The sequence below is a fragment of the Benincasa hispida genome, chromosome 12 (assembly GCF_027475165.1).
Source record: "Benincasa hispida cultivar pf3 chromosome 12, pf3_genome.v1.1, whole genome shotgun sequence".
Taxonomy (NCBI): Eukaryota; Viridiplantae; Streptophyta; class Magnoliopsida; order Cucurbitales; family Cucurbitaceae; genus Benincasa; species Benincasa hispida.
Genome location: NC_143489.1, coordinates 79411943 through 79426478, shown reverse-complemented (window position 1 = coordinate 79426478; position 14536 = coordinate 79411943).

Genomic DNA, 14536 nt, shown 5'->3' with positions numbered 1-14536 from the left:
TTTGTTTCTATCTCTTTATCATCACTTGTATTCATCTCTTTAGCCTATCATTCACACCATATATCAGACGCTTAATCTTAGTATTGAATGTTATGATCATTTCCATTATCATTTCTCTATCTATTTCTGTTCATCCATAATTCATTTTTTCCATGTTGTTTTCTTAATTAGCAAGAATTAAGCATGTAAATTAATTGGGTTAAGGAAATAATTAAGTTTAGTCAAGGCGTGCTAAACGACATCTTCATCTGTGAGAGCAGAAGTGAAGATGCTATTCTGCCTATCGAGAGAGGGTTGGAAGAATGCGTTAACTAAAGCGAGAAGTACTTCCAGAGATGGAAGCAACCTTGCGTTCACCACGTTCATTCTTGTTTCACCATAGAAATATGGGAACACGGCTGATCACCAAGAGGTGTATGCCAAGGGAAAGCGGAACCTTAGTTACATCTTTAACGCAATTAACAAACTTGCGATGTTTGTACTAATTATCCTTTTTCCTTCTGATTCATCCATAAAGACTTGCCATCGCATACCACGATCCTTTGTATAAACTTCACAGTCAGTCTCAAACTCAGCATCATATATACTATGTATCTTGTATCTTGTATCACATTAGCTTAGGTTTATCTTCATCGCAATTTAGTTTACTAATGCAACTTTACTTTACCGCAACTTTAAATTCATGTACAAACCCAATTCTTATTAATTGTAAAAACCAGTCACATGTATCATAAAAGTAACACATTAATAAAAACAATCCCTGTGTTCGACCTCGGATTACTCTGAGAAACTTGCGTTCAAATTATACTTGGTTTCAGCGCAAGGAAACTTGTGACAATGCATTACTCCATAGCATACTACAAGCATATAATTAACAACACATATATTTAGACGTAGTATCGCATAAAAATGTGCATGAGCATTAACATAACATAAGATTACATTTAGTGTTACAAGTTTATGGCAACACGAGCATGCATGCACAACATACGACCAATATTAGGTCACCAGTACCCAGCCTTATCCATCTACTACAGACTGTTTAGGTTATTATTTAAACAAGATCCATCTGTATGTCTCTACATACTTGTTTAAATTACATAAAATAACCTAGGATCTTTAGTTTATTGGATTGAGTGTATGATTATAAAATAACAATTATTTTATTAATAACAACTTGTTTATACAATATTTACAAATTACGAGAATACAAGAGATTTAGGACACCAATCCCAACAATCACAGCGTTTGTGCGAAAAATTAGGAAGCTCTATGGAAAAGATTTGGAAGAGATTCCATGATCATACTGACTTGACTTTTCTCGTCTATGATAACACCATTCGCTTTCGCAACATTGACGTGGACCATTATATCCAAGACGTGTTCACTAACAGAGGTCCCTTCTTTTATGCGGGAATTGTAAATTTATTTTATAACATCATGTCGTACCATGGTTTCATGCTTTTTAGTAAGCACATCTGATATGCTTGCTAAATTGTAGACTCGGGTCTTTTCATTAGCCCTGACCCATCTGTCATAGACATCCCGAACATTTTGGTTTGCATTTGAACTGGGAAGCGGAGGACATTCTTCCATGGAAATAGACCTTAGGTGATCAACAACTAGTATCGTATTTATGTTTGATTTCCAGTTCAAATAACCCTCGTCGTTGAACTTATTGAAAGCTAAGAGTTGAATTATCGAGTTCAACATGTTGAACCATAAATAAATTCTATCATAAAATTGCATCAAAATCCAATTTTTAGCAAAGATAATAAAGTGCCCAAATTTCTTTATTTAATTGCAACGATACTTTAGTGAGTCAGAATAGATGCTACCAAGGGGCAGTCAAATACTCCTTCACGGAAGCAAGACATTCTTGACTAAACATTAATTCCAGAATAACTCTTTATTCTATTTGTTATTTAGTTACCATTTTCGGTCATGAACTTACTAACACTTAGTAACTCTTCTAAGTGTGACCTTCCATTTTAAGATTTCATAGAACGGTATCAACTAGCCCCCGAATTGGAGGATAAGGTTGAAGATGGAACTAAGAAACCCTATTTATTTTTTAAGTTGAGTTGTTACGAATCTTATGTTACAACCCTTCGAGGGGATCGTCGTGAAAACGACTAGCTAATGCCACCTAAAAACGACAGTAGGCGCAATATAAGAATCTCAAGGTTCAGACTAATGGAAGGGATCGTAGGATATGCTGACACATTTCATGCACCCACTTACCGTGAACGACTTCTCTATTCACCTCGTATTGACCCATGCAAACATTTTCCGAATGAAGTAGTTGTGATAAAAGTGACACAAGCTGAGCATGGATCTTATGGTGTGATATCTTATAGACGTGAGATCTAAGAATTAAAAATATCATATACATTATTAATCTCCCACTGAAGTATTATATATATTTTTTTGGGTAAATTTTTACTTACGTATATTATGCTAAAAAGCATTCTAAGTCTATGTGATTTATCCAAGTATAACGTTTATATTTGGATTTTAATCTACGATGTCTAAATGATAAAAACCATTTTTATTACCTGACACCACTCACGCATGCTCATAAAACTGGGTTAACAATGCTCAATTGTTCAGTTATAATCCCTATATAGGAGATGTTCTGTAAATCATCAACTTAAATACCTCCAGCCTTAGACATGATTATAGACCGGTTGAGTTTATAACCAAGTTTTATAAGATAACGATCTATTTTAACTATTAAAACAAGTTGTTATTTGTTAATCCTAAGTGAGCATGTTGCTTATCTTTGTTATAGATTTTAAATGTCTAACTTATTCTATAACACCTTATAAAACTATAGACATGCTATAACAAATATCAAGCTTTCACATTTTAATATAACAATTTAAACAAGCAAAAAAAATTAATTATTAATAATTAAAAAGAGACTTCGAAAACCCTCTGAATCGCTTAAACCGAACTGAATCAGACCCGAACCGCCTAAATCGGACCTTCATGGCTTCAAAAAGAGTTGAACCAATCAAAATCAAGCTGAACTAGACCACCAAGGCCTGAATTAATCAAACTGGTTCAATTGAACTGCTTGTCGTTTGGCGTGTACGCGAACTGGACTGGAATGAATAGCATCGCAACGCTTCATTCCAATGTTGCAACGCCATAGGTTTATTCTTCATTTCTAGGTTGGCTAAAGAACAACATTCCAATGCTGTGAAGGTAGCATTGCAATGCTGCCTCATAAAAGCTTCAATTTTTGAATTTTGTTGTTGAGCTTGCTTCAGATTTCCTTCAATTACAACCTAATTGTAACTCTAATGACTCTAATAAATTTACAAACTCTTAATCACGTATTATGACCCATAAATAAGGAGTCAATTACTTGCAAATTGAATAGAAATTTAGATGCCAAAACCATAAAAATCCATTTCAGCAACTATTTCATGCAACTCATGAAAAACACACACCATGCTAAAATTAACATAAATTGAGTGCTTAAAACATGCTCTGATACTAATTGATGGAGTTGACAATCAACATACGGAAGCTATTAAAGATCTAAGTACTCTAACTACATCAATTTAGAAGGAAAAGCATGCATATTCATAGTTTTCAACATATTAGTGTTTCAGAATAATACCTTTGATGTTTCCACCAAATTGCTAGACTTTTCCACAAGTTTCTTCTTCAGTCTATGTAGTAGACCACCACAAAAGTCTTCTCTACTATTCTCAGGCCCTAGATTGAGTTGTGGAACTCAAATTGAGAGGAATTGAGTGTGAGTTTTGAGAGTTGAACAAGAGAGAAAAAACCAGATTTTTCCTCTTTTTGATTTTTGATTTTTGATTGCATGAACCTTTTTTAAAATGAAATAAAAAAACTCAATATAAAGAAGTTCATCATGCTGGAATGAGCATGAAGATGCCACTTTAATATCCATTCAAAATTAATGGCATGAGGTGGATTAGGCAATGGAGAATGTGGGATTTTCCCATTTTCTACTAAATCCAAAAATAATATTTAATTGATTTAATTTGTAAAGCAAATTTTGAAATTTTGAAATTCTGAATTTCAAAATTAATTAATTTTTTTTATAGTTTTTAATTTCATAAATTCAAAATTTAATAATTTTGAATTTCAAAAATCCGAAAATTGTTAAATTAATTTTGGATAATTAATTAAACCAATTTAATCAATTTAATTAAATATTAAATATTAAATTAATATAACACTTCATCAAACATTTAAATCATATTAAATATTGTCAACTCTCGATGAACCGTAATGTTTAATTCGTTAATTAAATACAATTATATCAAATATAATAATCCAAACCTTAAACCGAGTTTGAATAAGACAAAATCTCTCAACACGATATTCTAAGGTTTAATCCTTTTACGAGCTAGTAAAGGGACCTAATGGACCTACAAATCATGAGCTCCAATGATTTGAGGTTAATTGGTTAAACTCTTTAAACCGAATTAATCACTATTCATTAACTACCAAGACATACCACTATAGCTCAGTAGTTGTACTCTCCTCACTGTAGATATATTTTTGTCCACTTGATTTAACCATAACCAGTAAATCGATCCTTCACAGTTCATTCCTATTTAAAGTTAGGTCAAGTTTACTGTTTTAACCCTACAATACATCTTATTCCTTAAGTCTCCATTGAACCTCTATAGAACAATTGGTTTATCATCCAATTAGTAAATCGAATCCTTCTCTACCATAAGAGGGCAGGACCCCATTATTCAAGACCAGAAGTTAGTACTTAAGGAAAAAACCTATCTACTGATCCTAAGACGGGTAGAAGTGAATTTTGTCTCACAAGACTACGTCCCCAGCTATCTATCCAGTCTTATCCCTAAAATGGGAGGTTTATTGCGCAGTGAAGTTAAACCACTCTCACCAATGCAGATTAAAGGATAATTTCGAATATACAGTAGTTCGTAGTTAGCTCATGATTAAGATCGAATTACCTTAGGTCATTGAATTTGAAATAGTCAGTTTTAACAGTAAACAATTGTTATAAAGAAAAGTGACTATTTCGTGGTCCAGTCTTATGAAAATATCATTTGTATAGGATGCTCCCACTCGCATGTCTTTGCATGAACAATATTGGGATCACATTGTTTGTATCAATATACAAAGAGGGTCGCATCCATAGTGTCCCTAAGATAAGGTACTCAACCCTATCCATATACTTATAGACATTTTTTTTTGCTATATACTAAAACTTGATCCTCTTTTATGTCTTAAATACAGTTTAAGTATTCATATTATAGCCATGAGTTAGTTTATTGGATTTATAAAAGAATGCAATTCAATAACACCTTTATTGAGAGAAAATTTCAATAATAACTCTATTGTGAATAGAATATATTTAATATTTATAAACTACGAGTTTTAGGACATTTCCAACATTTATGTGCTTAGTTCGACTGTGTAGAATAGGATTCTCCGATATGTTAATAACACTAAGATTGTCACAGTAGACTGTCATGGCTTCTTGTGGAACATCATATTCCTTTAAATTCTGTTTCATCCACATCTATTGTGTACAACTATTTGTTGGAATCCGGAAGCAAGCAGCGGAAGCAAAGCAGGATCATTAAGCACTCTAATTCATTAATTTTGGCTTCAAACTAAGCATGCTCATAAACTAAAAATAGAGTTTCAACACTAACCTTTGAAGTACCTTTGATTCATGAACTCTAGCTGCAATCTTCTTCTCCTTCGGATGTGAACCACCACAAGGTCCTCCCTACTATTCTCTCGGTACCTTAGATTGAGTTGTGAGACTCAAAATAAGCTTGAACCGAAGAGAATTGGAGAAGAGGTTACTGGTTTTACACAGTGTGAAGAACACTTTTTCAAACACAAATTCTCAGCATTCAGCAACGATTGCTCTGCACATTCCACTCAAAATTCAAGCTTTATATTGCATGAATTTCATGCAACTAATAGCCTTGCATGAGTCGCAGCTCATGCTTGTGAATTTGAGCTGAAAACTTGGTGGTTTAGTGACTAAGGTGGTTGCACTTAAAGTGGAGAAATCCCACTTTTTCCATTTTCAATTTTCTTCTTTTCTTTTTGATTTCCAAAATTAAAAATAAACATTTTAATTAAAAAATTGAAATTGTATTAATTTTACAAAATTAATTCAATAATTAATTTTCTAATAAAATTAATAAATTAATTAAATAATTTTATTAATTTAATATCAAATATTAAATTAATTCGTCACCAATTCCATTACCATAAATCTTTATTCATGAATTTAATATTTAAATCATATTTAAATATTAATTGATTGTCCAATTCCATTTAATTCCAAAATTAAACGTGTAATTATATCATATATAATTACTAGTTCCCTTAATTCTAATTTGAACATTTCAAATAAACTTATCATGCTACTCTAAGGCTAATCCGTTCGTGAGCTAGTAGAGGGACCTAGTGGACCTACAGATCATGAGCTCCAACGATCCGAGATTAATCGGCTAAACTCTTTATATCGAATTAACCCCTATTCGTTAATTATTAGGTCACTCCACTAAAGCCCGTAGTTGCACTCCTCTCACTGTAGATATATTGTGTCCACTCAATATAAGCATGATTAGTAAGTTAACCCTTCACATGTTGCTTGTAATAATGGTTGGATCAAAAGACTATTTTACCCCAAGATTACCTCTTTTTCCTTAAGTATTACTGATCTTCTAATAAAAAATTGGTTTATGATCTGATCATCAAACCGAGTCCCTCTTGGGCCAATGAGAGGGTAGGCCCCTTGTTTAATACCCAGAGTCAGCACTTAAGGGAACAACCTCTCTACTGTCCCTGAAAGTGGGTAGGAGTGAATTCCATCTTGTACCCTATGTCGTCAGCTATCTACCCAATCTTACCCCTAAAATGGGAGGCTTATTGAGCCAGGGCTGTTGAGCCAACCCTCACCTATGCAAATCAAAGGATAATACCGAATAAACAAGAGTTCATAGTTAGCTCAGGATTAAGGTCAAGTTACACACCTCATCATTTTGAAATAGTCAGTCTTAAACAGTAAACAACTTTATAAAGTAAGAGTGACTTGTTTCGTGGTCCAATCTTTTGCAAACTCATTGCATAGAGTGCCCCATACTCTTCACGTCACTACATATACGAATTAGGATCACTTCGTTTGTAGAACTTTACAACTTCTTGTAACAACCACAGAGTGGGTTACATCCGATAGTGTTACCAGAATAAGGAACCCAATCTTATTCATATATTATAGATCATTTTGACTATTTACTCGAACCTAGTCCAATTTTATGTCTCCACATAAAGTTCAAGTACTCATATAATAGCCATTGATCTTTTAGTTTATTGGATTATTTCTAAAGCGAAATAAGCAATTCATATATTCAATAACCACTTTATTGAATTTCAAAATAAGTTTATTGTTTACAATCCACGAGTTTTAGAACAAAAAACTCAACACTACTGTCTGCTACAATATGTTCAGCTTCTGCAGCAGATAGAGAAACACAATTTTATTTCTTACCAAACCATGATATTGTTGGGGTGTATCCCTAAAGCCTCTTAGTTTTATGTTAGTTGAATCAATGATTGATTAATGTTATATTACTTGTGCAATAATCCATTAACCTAAGATCGAAGGTTATCAAATGTAACTTAAACATGTAAGTGGATCATTTTTAAATGATAACTTAAATGGTTTGTAGTATATAGATAAGGTTTGGTGCCTTATTTTGGTAACCTACTGATATGACCCGCTTTGTAGTTGTTACAGTTGTTGTAAAGTACTACAAATGTTCGGATCCTAATTATTCTCATAGATACATGTGAGCGGTGGTATCTTATACAAAAGAGTTTGTATAAAGACCGGACCATGAAATGTTAAGTTTCCCTTTATAACGTCGTTGCTAGAAGAGACTTACATTTCAACATGATGACCATAGGTGACTTGATCTTAATCCTGAGTGAGTTGTAGACTTTTTCCTATGGGAGTAATCCTTTGATTTGTATGGGTGAGAATGGCCAGATTTTCCGACTCAATAAGCCTACCATTTTGAGGATTCGTTTGATTGGGGAGTTGGGAATATAGCTACACAAGAAGGAATTCACTCCATCCCTATAGTTAGGGTAAGAAGATAAATTGATTCCTTAAGGGCTGATTCTGGGGCTTGAACAATGAGGAGCCTCACCCTTTCCTGACCCAAGAGGGGTTCGGTCATAGTTGAACTGTGATTTTTGTTCGTTAAAGGGATCAGTGGTACTTAATGAGTTAAATGTAACTATAGGGGTAAAACGGTAATTTGACCTAGCTGTACTTACGGGCATTTTGTGAAGGGTCAACATTGATTGGTTAATCCAATGGATACAGAAATATATTTATAGTGCGAAGAGTTCAATTGATGGTCTTTGGGATGACTGATAGTTAATGAATGTTGATTAATTTGATTGAAAGAGTTTAATAAATTAATTTTGTATCATTGGAGCTTCAATCTACAGGTCCATAAGATCCCCTCATTAGCTCAATAAGGGTTGATGAGAATCAAATTAAATTTATATAATTTTATGAGAAAAATAAATATTTAAATATGATTCATATATTTATTATATGAATATGATTAAATCTATATGTTAAAATTTAATGTGAATATGATTCATATTAAATTTATATAGTTTATGAGAGAAATAAATATTTGAATATGATTCCAATATTAATTATGTGAATATGATTCACATAGAAACTATATGTTATAATTAATATGAATACGATTCATATTAAATCTATATAGTTTGTTAAGAGGGGTTGTTACTTGAATGTGATTTAAATATTAATTTATATGAATGTGATTCATATAAAAACTATAGATTAAAATTAATATGAATGTGATTCATATTACTACCTTAGTTTATTCGAGAGAATAAAAAACTATGAATTATGTTATATGTGATATAAATTAATATGAATGTGATTCATATTACTACCTTAGTTTATTTGAGAGAATAAAAAACTATGAATTATGTTATATTAATTATGTCAAGTAGTGAACCTTAGTTAGCATTGGAATTATCACTCAAACGCAAAAAGTATGGAGGAGCTTCTAAGCTCTTGGGGACATTGCATACTGAAGTGATTTTAAACATGACAAAAGTAATTGTGACCCTCTCAAAGTCACTCTTAAATACCCTCTTAGTTACATAATCAAAATAGGTTTTCGAGTAAGTAAACAAATAAAATGGAAGTAAGAAACAGATTAATTGGTATATGTTGAGGTTTGTGCCCTAAAGTCTCGTGTCCAGTAGTTTGTAAACAACTTTATACGAACACTTGTGATATATAATATAAATGATATTTACTTCACTACTTGACTTTGCACATTTAGATGTTTTTCATTTTACCACAAACCAATAAACTTAATATCCCTGGTTATTTATATGTAACTTAAGCATGTATGTGGTGACATACAAGTGGATCATGTCTTGAGTGATAACTAAAATGGTCTGTAGTATATGGATATAGAAGGGAAACCTTATCCTGGTAACACTACGGATGTGGCCCGCTTTGTGGAATGGTCACAAATCTTGTGACTTGTCATAGATGGTCTAATCCTGATCATTCGTGTAGGAGACATGCGAGCGGGGGTGTCCTATACAAAGAGTTTGTGTAAGACCTGACCACGAAGTGTTAACGTCTCGTTATATAACACCGTTCATGACTGAGACTTCACTTCACTAGGATGACCATAGGTAACATGACCTCAATCCTAAGTGAGTTGGGAATTCCTGCCATTAAGGGCGGTTCTTTAATTTGCATGGGTGCGGATGGCCAGAACGCAGACTCAAACCTACGATTTTGGGGATTCGTCTGATTTGGGAGCTGGGAACTCAACTACACAAGATGAAATTCACTCTTTCCCCGAGGCAGGGGTATGTAGATAGATAGCTCCCTTAAGGGCTGATTTTAGGGCTTGAACGATGTGGCGCCACGCACCTTCTCATGGCCCGAGAGGTGTTTACACATAGTAGGACTATGTTGTATTGTTCATTAGAGGGAATAGTGGTACTTAAGGAGGAAGATGTAATTACAGGGGCAAAACAGTAAATTGGCCTATTGTAATTACGAGCATCTGTGAAGGGTCATCGTATTGATGATTGGTTATATCCAATAAACATAGAAATATATCTATGGCAAGAAGAGTTCAACTGTCGGTCTTTAGTGGAATGCCTGGCAGTTAACAAATGGTGGATATCGTGACTAAAGAGTTTAGTTAGCTATTCACGTACTGTTGGAGCTTCAAGCCATAAGTCCATAAGGTCTCCTTGGTAGCTTGGATACAAGTTGAGAGTCAGTTTTTTGGTCAATTTGAAATGTTCAAATTGATAAGAGGGAGTTCGATTATATATGATATAATTGAACAAGTTAATTAAATATGATATAATTAACTTTATGTATGAGATACATTAATTTGAAGAAAATTGGATATAAATATGATTTATATCTAGTAGAGAAAAATATTATAATTAATATATGATATTAATTATATGTTATGAATGTGATAAGATCACATTTATTGGACGATTATAAAGAAAATGGGAAGGCGCCTCTTATGTTCTAAATAACGGATGAGTGCATTATAAATATCTGATGGTATGCAAGAGACAAGGGTGCGCGAACATTGTGAAAAGATAGTGTCATCGTTTAGAAATTCACTCCCTATACGATAGTGACTGTACGATGGCCTACATATATGATATTGCTAAGCGATCGCATACTGATTACACCGTCGTGCGCTATTATCTAAACGATCGTTTACCTATTTCCTAAGCGATTGTTTAGCTCCCGGTATTTACTGAATGATCGTATAGACAATCACTTAGTTTTTCCTACGCGATCGTTCGGATGATCGCTCACCCTTTTCCTACATGATCGTTTAGACGATCGTTGACCTTTTCCTACACGATCGTTTAAACGATCGCTTACTTTTCCTACACGATTGTATACTTAACCTAAATGATCAAGCATTTTGTCTATGCGATAGACGACCGCATCTCCCACTTGCTTGATCGTTGTGTACGGTCTCTCTTCCCCATTCCCTCTACCAAATCCGAACGAAGCCCACAGTTTATATTCTCACTCCAAGAATATTGAGGGCTCTGAGTGGTGTTGTCTTCTCCATTTCCTTTTATTCGAGTGGTGATTGTTTGAGGTAAACAGTTGAGCTTCAGGCTCGCTGTGAAGAAATCTTCATATGGTATGATTTCTTGATCTCTTTAGCATCATGAAAGTATGTTTGAATGTATATGTGATAATTCTGTTACAATGAATTGAAAAGATAGCCGCAACATCAAAATGAAAAGAACATATTAAAAACGGAGAAACCCTGAAGTGGAAAATTCATTAAACACTTAAATAGCACAAAAAAACCAAAAGAACAAGAAAATCAGCTTCCAAAATTCATCAAACCTCAATATCAGTCCCAATTAGTTGCTAAACTGCTGCTGCCAAAGTTGCTAAGGTATTCTACATAATATCAATTGGATAATTGAAGATGTATTAAAAAAATTATTTTATTTTATTATTATTATCATTTTTTTTTTTTTGCAGTACTTTTTGGATTTTTTATATCTTAGTGTGGCTATACTACTTTCATCTTAGCATCTTTGGGAGAAGAAGAGTACCTTAGCAACTTTGAGAGCAACAACTTCAAGAACAACGTCAAAATTCATGAAATCCATGAACAAGAGTTTCCAATTAGAGTTTCCAAAATCCTATCAGGCTATCCTCGTCGTGAAAAAGCTTTAATTTATGAAATCCATTTTCTTGAAGCATTTAAACAACTTTTTGATAGAGTAAAGCTGCATAAAACGGAAGCTAACAGAATCATTAAGCATTCTAACTACACTAAATTTGAGTCAAAAGCATGCTAAAACATAAGTTATTCACAAAGAGGGTTTCAACATGTATACCTTTGACGATTTTCACTTGCTCCTTGCTAAGTCCACGAAATTGACCTATAGTTTTTTCAGTAGACCACCAAGAGTATCTTCTCTACTATTCTCAGCCTTGGAATTGAGTGGTGGAACTCTGAATTGAGAGGGTTGAGGTGGATTTTTGGAGAGCTTGAGAGCAAAATAGATTTTGCAAAATTTTTCAAAATTAAGAAGGCATGAACTTCAATCCTCTAAAAACTGAAGTATATATCGAGTTGATTCATGCAAGCACTCACTAATTCAGCTAATTGACACTTCAATTAGTACTTAGATAGTGGGCAAGGTGTTAAAATGTGGATTAATCCACTCAAAATCCTATTTTGGGGTAAATCCATTCAAATGTTAAATTTCCAATTTAAAAAGAATTAGATTTAATTCAAAATTAAATGAATTTTCAATTTCTAAAATTGAATTTTTAAATTAGAATGAAATTTAAAATAATTTATTAACAAAATTTAATTAATTAAATAATAATTTAATATTAAATATTAAATTAATAGAACACATGATTCAAACATGAATCATATTCATGTAATCAATATTTAAATCTTTATTTAAATATTTTGAACTCTTCAATTACATTTAATTATGAAAAAATTAAATTTTTAATTATATGGAATATAATTATCCAAACCCTATATTGAAATTTGAGCATTTCAAATTTCAAACCTTAATTTCGAATTGAAACGTTTCAAATTCGCTCAATATTCTAATCTAAGGTTTAATCTTTTACGAGCTAGTAGAAGGACCTTATGGACCTACATATCATGAGCTCCAATGATTTGAGATTAATTGATTAAACTCTTTAATCCGAATTATTCAGTATTCATTAACCACCGAGACATACCACAATAGCTCGATGGTTGCACTCTCCTCACTGTAAATATATTTCTGTCCACTTGATTTAACCGTAATCAGTTAGTCGATCCTTCATAGGTCGTTCGTATTTACAGCTAGGTCAAAATTATCGTTTTTCCCCTGTAAATACATCTTGCTCCTTAAGTCACCACTGATCCTCTATTGAATAAATGGTTTATAGTCCAACTAATAAATCATGTCTTTATCGGCTATGAAAGGGTGAGACCTCTTTGTTCAAGACTAGATATCTGTACTTAAGGGAATAACTTATCTTCTAACCCTAAGATGGGTAGGAGTAAATTCCATCTTTAGGACTATGTTCCTAGCTATCTATCTGGTCTTATCCCCAGGCTTATTGAGCAGTGCTGTTGAATTTCTCTCACCTGTGTAGATCAAAGGATAATCCTTAATAAACAGGAGTTGATAGTTAGCTCAGGATTAAGATCAAGTTATCCTAGGTCATCAAATTGAAATAGTCAGTTTTAACAGCAAACGGTCATTGATGCGTTGATTTATCATGCGATAAAAGTGTGTGTGGATGCGATGATTATGGTCCTGGTAAGTCCAGAATCGAACGCAAGGATTACTTAGACAGATACGCTACAGACTCTATCTCTAATCTTATCATTATTTTAGGTTTAAGAGGTTGGATGATGATTGACTTTGATTTCTTAAGGCGATGGAATTAAATGCAAAGCGATAAAAGAGTGGTATTGTAACAAATATGCGATAAAAGGTTGAGAAGAGATTTTGGTAACATTTCTTAAGATATTCTACAAGTCATGCGATCATTGTATATACAAATATTAAGAACTACATTTCTCAATGCATATGGACACATTTCCTATGTCTAGGATGCATGCGATGTGTAGGGAATGCAGTAGATAAAACTTATTTCTAAGTCTCCTCTACTCTTACTTATGAGATCTAATATGACTCTTTCAAGCCTAGATTCTATGTCTTTATACTACTCTTTCAAGTACTCAAAGTGATGAATGAAGCATACATAAGACAAGATGATCGCATGAAGTGCATAACTTAAGTCATGCTAGCTAAGTATTTCTCAACCCATTTACAAATTTAGCTACTCATGTATGACATGAAAAGAATGAACGTAGATTGAAATATAATTTCCATTCTTGCAAATAACATGCTCAAGTACAAAACAATAGATGATGTAAGTGTTAAGCCAGGTAAGCAGTGTCTTGCTTCCTCTGGCGTTTACACGATCTTTAGCATTCCAATTATTTTCTAATTTGTAAACTCTTGCTCTCACAAGGGTAGGTGTGGGTTGGTGTCTCTCTTCCTTGTTGTTCTAGCAGTCTCTTGACCTCCCGGAATTAATTCTCTCGTGGTTTGGTAACATTGAATGGTATTTATAGACTTCCAAAAGAAACAGTTCTTCATCTCACTAATGATTTCGTGTATGGGCAGTATTAATTTTCATACCCTGTTGCGCCGTCTAATGGTCACCATAGGTTCAATGTATTTACAACAGTGTGGTTTTCAACGGTCGCCAACTGAATTTCTGATTTGACCTCTATCGGCTTCACATCCCATCACGTTTTATCACATTAGGTCACCGCTTTTATGTAAGGTCATCATGCGTTCGTCTTTGAAGTACCATTGGATTGCCAACTCAAAAGATCGCGCTATCGCCTTGTTCCATTGCATC